Source organism: Hakea prostrata, chromosome 10, assembly GCF_041222555.1.
Source record: "Hakea prostrata isolate BN-2017 chromosome 10, UWA_Hpros_2, whole genome shotgun sequence".
NCBI classification, from domain to species: domain Eukaryota; kingdom Viridiplantae; phylum Streptophyta; class Magnoliopsida; order Proteales; family Proteaceae; genus Hakea; species Hakea prostrata.
The window spans coordinates 50,840,930-50,848,353 of NC_142609.1; the positions used below are offsets into that span (position 1 = coordinate 50,840,930).

General features: G+C 39.2%; 1 long non-coding RNA gene across 1 annotated transcript; it reads left to right on the forward strand.

Annotated features, from left to right (window-relative positions):
- The first annotated feature begins 6,052 nt into the window (after positions 1 to 6,052).
- On the forward strand, positions 6,053 to 6,797 carry LOC149003820 (uncharacterized). Its single transcript, XR_016170382.1, has 3 exons — positions 6,053 to 6,182; positions 6,277 to 6,346; positions 6,423 to 6,797. It is a non-coding gene; the product is annotated as an uncharacterized LOC149003820 (long non-coding RNA).
- The last annotated feature ends 627 nt before the right edge of the window (positions 6,798 to 7,424 follow it).

The following is a 7,424-nucleotide window of genomic DNA, read 5'->3' on the forward strand; positions in this document are numbered from 1 at the left end:
CCCAAAAATAAGAAAAAAAGAAAGATGCAACAGATGATAATAGAGAATCGGATCGAATAATGTCCGATTAGGATTTATCCGATTTTAATATATGATTTAATAATCCTAAACCGTGTTGCCAAAAAAAAAAAAAAAACCTTGTTGAAATCCACCACAAGGGCTAAATCGGTAATTTTAATATGTAAGCACTTATAAGTTATAACCATGGAATTATTATAAAAAAACACTAAACCTAAACCGCTAAACATGAGTATAGATTTGAAAAGTCAAGATTGTTTTATTATTTTATATTTAACATTTTGCAAGAAGATGTCAGGTATTTATAATTTTTTAAACTTGACGTTTTGCAGGATTTAGGTTGTTTTACATTTTTTTTAAACTTTATTTTAACCGACGTTTTACTTTAAGTGATTGTAACAGACGTTTTGCAGTTTTAAATTTTAAATCAGCAGTTTTAAATTTTAAATCAACAGTTTTAAATTTTAAATCAACTTTTCCTCGTTTTACTCAAACCGATATTTCGCTTATAACTCACAACCCTAATGCTAAATCCCCAAATCGACAATCGAAACGCTCATTCAGCCGCTAACGTTCTTCAAGCTTGAGAAGTGCCAAACGACTTCTGGTTTCTTCAAGCTTCCCCATGGCCTCTCTCGCCTCTTCTATTTCTGTTAATAGCTCTGGAGGTTGTATTTTATGTTTTTCCGACGGCCTTCAAGGTGGTTTTAGGAGTTTTAGGATTAGGGGTTTTGGGGTTTTAGCGCCGTTTCAGCGGTGGGGCAGCGATCGAAGCAACAATGGTAGCTTAGAGAGCTGTTTTATTCATCTGTTAGGCTTAAACCATCCGTATACGGGATTTCATGAGTTGGGGTTTTCTCGTTGTGTGGAGGTACACTGCATCGGTACTGGTTTGGGGAGTAACATCAACTTGAGATGGGATTTTCATGGCTTGTTTCTCTGTTTACCCTCTCTTTTCTCTCTCGTTTGGCTTTTGGGGGTTGGCGATTGAACCTTTGCTTCTCTTTTGTTCGTTGTGGTTATGTCTCCATATTCGGTGCTTGAGTGAAGAGAAGAGGAGAAGAGATTTTTTTGGTCGTCCCTTCAAGGAAGAAGTGTTACATCGACTTCTTTTGCTTATCTTTAAGGGAGGACAAGCAGCCTCTGTTGCTTTTCTTTAAGGGAGGGAATATGGACGAGATGAGGCGTTGATAAGAACCCCGGAGGAACTACCGAGAAACCAGGCCATCATCGGTAGCGGCACCAACACCACCACTTTACCAAGCTGGAAGCTTTACGAGAACCCATTCTATTATATTCCCCACGGCCGTCGACGGAAGCAACAACAACGGCAGCAACTTGTACAACGACGAAGGCGTCACCACCGTATCCACCTCCCACTATCGGGTCGCAAGATAGTTGCTTCTCTCTGGGATCTCGGCTTCTTCACATCCAATATTATGGATTCTGAATTGATAAACGTCAGGGCACAGAACGTCACCAAACGAGGCATCGGTTGAAGTTAACAAGCAGGTGTAGACCGTCTCTGTTCTGTCACTCTTACTCTCCTCCTCTCATGGTTTTCTCCAACGACCCAAGGTAGTTCCTTTCTTAAATTTCAAAACCCACAAGACATTGATAGAATCGTAAGATTTTGATTCTTTCCTTTTATACATGATTGATTAATATATTTCCATTTCTAGTACCTGGATTTCATTCGCTGTACCACCGCTGATGCCCTTTGATAGGTCTGGGGAGTCTTCTCAATGTCAGTTAAGGAGCAGCTCTTTGTTTCTTCTTCTCCTACTTGTCTATCTTTTCTGTTGTCAAGGTTTTTTACATGCTTTTACCTGCAAGAGAAGTCCGAAAAGGTTTCGATGCGTTTGAGATCAAAACGGATATATTCTGGAGTTTAAAGGTGGTGTTGGGTTTTGGGTTCCGGCGGTCTTGACGGTGGTTTTGTAGGGGTTCCGGCGGTGTTGTAGGGGTGCCGGCGGTCTTGATGGTGGTTTTGTAGGGGTTCCGGCGGTGTTGTAGGGGTGCCGGCGGTGTTGTAGGGGTGCCGGCGGTGATGGTGGGGTTCCGGCGGTGTTGTAGGGGTGCCGGCGGTGATAGTGGGGTTCCGGCGGTGATGGTGGGGTTACGGCGGTGTTGTAGGGGTGCCGGCGGTGATGGTGGGGTTCCGGCGGTGTTGTAGGGGTGCCGGCGGTGATGGTGCGGCCGGCGGTGAGGTGGGTTAGGGTATGAGGTGGGTTAGGGTATGAGGTGGCATAGGGTATGTGGTGGCTTAGGGTATGTGGTGGCTTAGGGTATGAGGTGGCAGGGTATGAGGTGGCATAGGGTATGTGGTGGCTTAGGGTATGAGGTGGCATTAGGGTATGAGGTGGCGTTTAGGGTATGAGGTGGCATATAGTTATTATAGTTTCATATGTATTATGTGATTGACTTACTATAAATACAATAATATGGTTTCAATATGAGATGATGGACTTCACTCAAGTTAACAGTTCATCATTTGAGTTAAACACTTTTGGTCAATTTTCTGAGGACGTGGGTGAACGGTGGTGTTAAAATTGAAATTCCATTATAAAACTTAAGAGGTTCTCACATATTTGATTTTTTCGGTGAATCCTTAGCTCAACTGGGAGAGCACCTAGATATTATCTAGGGGATGATGGTTCGATTCCATCAGGATTTGGTATATAGAATATTTATTTGTAATCTGTGCTGAAACAAGTCTAAAAGCATTCAACTATTATTGTTAGACTTAGGTGAATGATATAAAGAAAGTTTAGCTATATGTGTAGGTTGAGTTTTAGCCGGGGAAAAAAATATATGGAGGAGAAGAAGAAGAGTGAAGTTGGATTTGGGAATTTGAAATTTTAGGATGTGGGTTCGGCTCATAATTAGGTTGGGTCGGTTATAATTCATTTGAACCGGATTGGGTTAAGCTACAAATCGATAGTTGCTCATGGGATGTGAAGTGGAATGTATTTGCACGTGGATTTGGCCCGGAAGAGAGAAAGTTAAATGTAAATTCATTCAAATTTAAGTTCATTGGGAGACGTTTCATTTCACTTTAATTTGGAGACGTTGAAGTTATGTTTCACGGCGGAAAACACATTAGGATTTCGTATACACTAATTAGAAGTGTTGCCGCCGCTTCGTCCCCATCTTTTTCAGATCTTTTCATTTTCTATTCTTATTCTTGTTTAAGGGTATCCTCATCCGAAAATTTTCTTACTAGAAAATATCCCTATCCGTTCGATAAATCATTCAGATAATAGAGAATCGGATCAAATAATGTCCGATTAGGATTTATCCGATTGTAATATATGATTTAATAATCCTAAACCGTGTTGCGGAAAAAAGAAAAAAAAACCAAACCTAAATCGGAAAACCTTGTTGAAATCCACCACAAGGCTAAATCGGTAATTTTAATATGTAAGCACTTATAAGTTATATATGTGCGGTTTATGCCTTTTTTTCTACCATCGTATGTGGTTTATTGTGTAAATCTTGGGACTTGGAGTAATATTATCTGCATTTTCTTCAAATTGATCTCTCAAGTATTTCAGTAAAAGTAGTTCACTGTGTGAAATTGTCTTTCCATGCTTTAGGGTTTAGGGTATATGCTGTCGTTCAACATTTCGAGGTTCAATCACTTCTTTTTCAAGCATCTTCCACCTTTCAAAGGACGAAGTAGGATCTTTACTGCCAATACCAAATTGAAGGGAGTTTAACTTAGTCAATGAACATATAAATCTTGTTAGTGAGACTATTAACATTTCACCTTCAACTTCAAACAAGGATTATCGTGTTTCCATATATTTTTTTTAATTAAATAGTTACATTTATGATAGCCTTAAGCTTGCGTAGATAAAGCACCAACAGTGCAGGAAAAAAAAGAAGCAAAAAGCCCCCATCTGCTTAAGTTGAGGTTCACTCCGGTTCAAGTGCTGGACACAAGGGTTATAGGATCAGATCTGTAGAAACTCTTCATTGGAATTCCATAATGACACCAGTGAGTTAAATAGATACAAACATAACAGTCTCTTGGTTGATCCTTGGCACCATTTGGGCGTGCTCTACAACATCCTAGGTCCTCGCCAGCTCTATGGTTCCCTTATTTCCAAGGCCATTATTACACTAGTGAGTTAAATAGATACAAACATAACTGTCTCTTGCTTGATCCTCGGCACCATTTGGGCGTGGTCTACAACATCCTAGGTTGTTGCCAGCTCTACGGTTCCCATATTTCCAAGGCCAGGATGCTCTCTTTGTTCATCTCTAACGTTACTTGGTCCCCTCCCTCCCCCTCTCCCCGGGTCTCACATAGATTTGGTCCTCCCTGTCAACACCCCCCCTCCCCACCAAAAAAAAACTGCAGGACTGCACCCTCTGGCTCCTTTCTCTGCTCAAAGGTTTTCTCCCCCTGACAAGTTCAAAATACAAGATAAGAAAACAAAGTAGCAGCAGGACTGAAGATAACTTCTGAAAGATACCAATCAGCGACTTAAATTACAGAAACAAAATTACCGATGCAGGTGAGAATTAATCAGCTTACCATTTTGAGTGTTCTTAGTAAGCAACCTCCCTAAAAATGATATTGCAAGGAAAAGTTCGTGTAGAAAAACAATAATCATTAGACATAAATTAGTAATACAACCAATATGAAGCTAACGAACCAACAAATTCACCCATAAAGTGATAAGTTTTCTTTTCGTGGTTGTGAAGAGGACTTAATGATGAGCAAGGTAGACATGAAACTAGCTAGTCTATAGACAAACACTATATATTGGCAGGAAACTGCTGTTCTGTTTATACAACTATTTTAGAAGCCCTATACTGCTATATTTACTTGGCAGGGTACTATTCTACTGGTAGACCACTGGTGCAGGGACAGTGGCACTTAGCTTGATAAGTTTATCCATCTTTGACTGAATTCTAGAGGCAACGGTTAGATAACTTCCAGAGCTTCAGAACCCAAAGCCTCCAATTTAGAGGGTTCATTCATCCACGTTCAGGATTCAGTGATTAATGTCTTTGTTCCTTTTGTCTGAGTAATAAATGGCTTTCTACTTCCTTTGCTGTTGTTTACATGCATGTTGTTAGGTCCATTTGCTCAATTCCTTCAGGAACAAGGCATTCCACAATATACCATGCTAAGAATATCACCTGATCAAAACAATGCAGTTGGAAGAAGGAATAGAACATCGATGGGCTTGTTATGGTAGAGCTTAGCTCTCATGTGAGTGTTTGGGAATTGAAGTTTTTGTGCCGTAGCTTTTGTGTGAATTTTTTGCTATTAATGCTGGGCAGATTATTAGTCTGTAATGGTTCTCTGAAATCAATGAAGAAGCATTCCCATCTTATTATGCTCTGAGTGCTGTTTTTGCATTCTTGTGAATGTGTATTGAGTGCTGTTTTTGTGTGTGATTGCTACCAGTTATCCAGGGTCTTAACAAGTTCCATCCAAAGCGATGCCTAAACCACCTTTTTAAGTTTCACTGATTTCTGCTTTTAGAGTATGGATCACTCTTTTTTTTAATTCTTTAAATTCTTTTAAGTAGTTTGGATCTAGTATAACTTTCCCATGAAGTTTGCATGGTTGAGTCAGAAGCAGCTAACAAAATACAAGAATCATGCATGCTATACTCTTCTCTTAAGCATCTTGACATTAGGTTTCAACTACAAGGTTGGGCAAATACAGAAACAAAATTGTTATGGGAAGGTGACTTTTGAATTGTTTTGGCTGAGCTTTGGGCATGGAAACCTTCCTTCACTCATCCTTATTCCAATTCTTTTAAATCACATGCTTCAATGAAATAAAATATAAAAATAATTTTAAGATTCCAAACCAAACCACCAAGAATGAAAACAAAAGAAAGAGAGACTTAAGTTGAAATAATGGTTGGAGGTGAAAGGAACGTATATCTAGCAATCCATCAGTTGCATTAAATTGCATTGCAAGGTATCCTACATGTAAATGCCTTTTCCATTAATTCACGTTTAGCTTTCGTAATTCACGTTTTGTCTTAAGGAATCCTCCAACTCTACCTGAAATTGTGTCATCAGATTCGGCATTCGAAGAAGTAGCTATAAATTTCTAGAAGAAACTCAATCGATTCATATTAACTCTCTATGACATTGCATGTGGAAAGGATTTGAGCCTCTTCATTATGGTATCTTAATTTACCTCCTTTCCTGTTCATTTTTTTTCCCCCAATTTTGAATCACCATTATCACTTACATGATTCCAACTATCAATGTTGTCAGGTCATTGCTTCCCTCTGGATACTATCAATCATTGCTTCCTGTTTCAGCACTCTGAATCTTGTATATCTCGGTAAGCAAATAGTAGGTTTTCTTTGAATTTCTCCAACTTCAGTTCTTGTTAACTGACCTTTTGAGCATGTATCAAGGTTTCCTCTGCATGATGGTATTGGTAGCTCTATATGAGCGCTATGAGGAAGAAGTGGATTTTCTTGCAAGCAAAAGCAGTCAGGACATGAAAAAATTGTACAAGAAATTTGACTCAGAAGTTGTTAACAAGATCCCCAGAGGTCCAGTGAAGGGTAAGAAAATCAAGTAGAGCGGAGATGCACGTTTGGTGGTTGAAGGTTACACGTAAAAATTTCATTCAAAATAAGAGAGTTTCTCATGTGGGATTAAAATGGAATCTCCAATGTTTGCTAAGAGATCCAAATTTCCAGAGGACCCCCCTACAATTTCATTTGATGATATTATTCAATAATAAAGAATCCTACAATGTTGGTTTTAAAACTGAATCCGCGAAAGCATGGCACCAACAGTCTGGAACCATTTGCAATTTATGGTTTTCCTCACTCCTCCAACCCCTCCACCACCCTTATTTTTAAATATTTTATTTAATTTTTGTATCCAGAGACATATTTCATGATGTACTTTATCATGGTCTGTCTAGTAGGAATATGCCCCATAGTAAAAACAATGAAAGAAGACCGAAAACAAAAGGGAAGATGAAGCTCAACACCAAGGACCAAAAATTTTGATTTTAACTCACAACAGTAGATACAATATGCTTCCCATCATTTGACAGCACACCATTTGCTTCACATCAGTAATAGCCAAGGAATGGATGCACGAGATGCATAAAGCCTGTGAATGACAACCTGGTATACAACAAAAAGCGTTGCCCCAACTAAATGGGGTCGGCTAAATGACAACCTGATACGCTGTATCCAAATTACGGTATAGATGCTGAAACAAACAGGTAAAGTGTTTTTTATCCATGCTAGGGGTGTCCCTGTCAAAAGCATTGGAACAATAGGGAGCCGATATTGCAATGCCATGCGAAGAAAGCCCTACATGTAATAAAAGAAAAGTATAAATAAACTGAGAACAAAGTGAAGAAAAAGAATAAAGAGCAGATAATTTTTCAATCT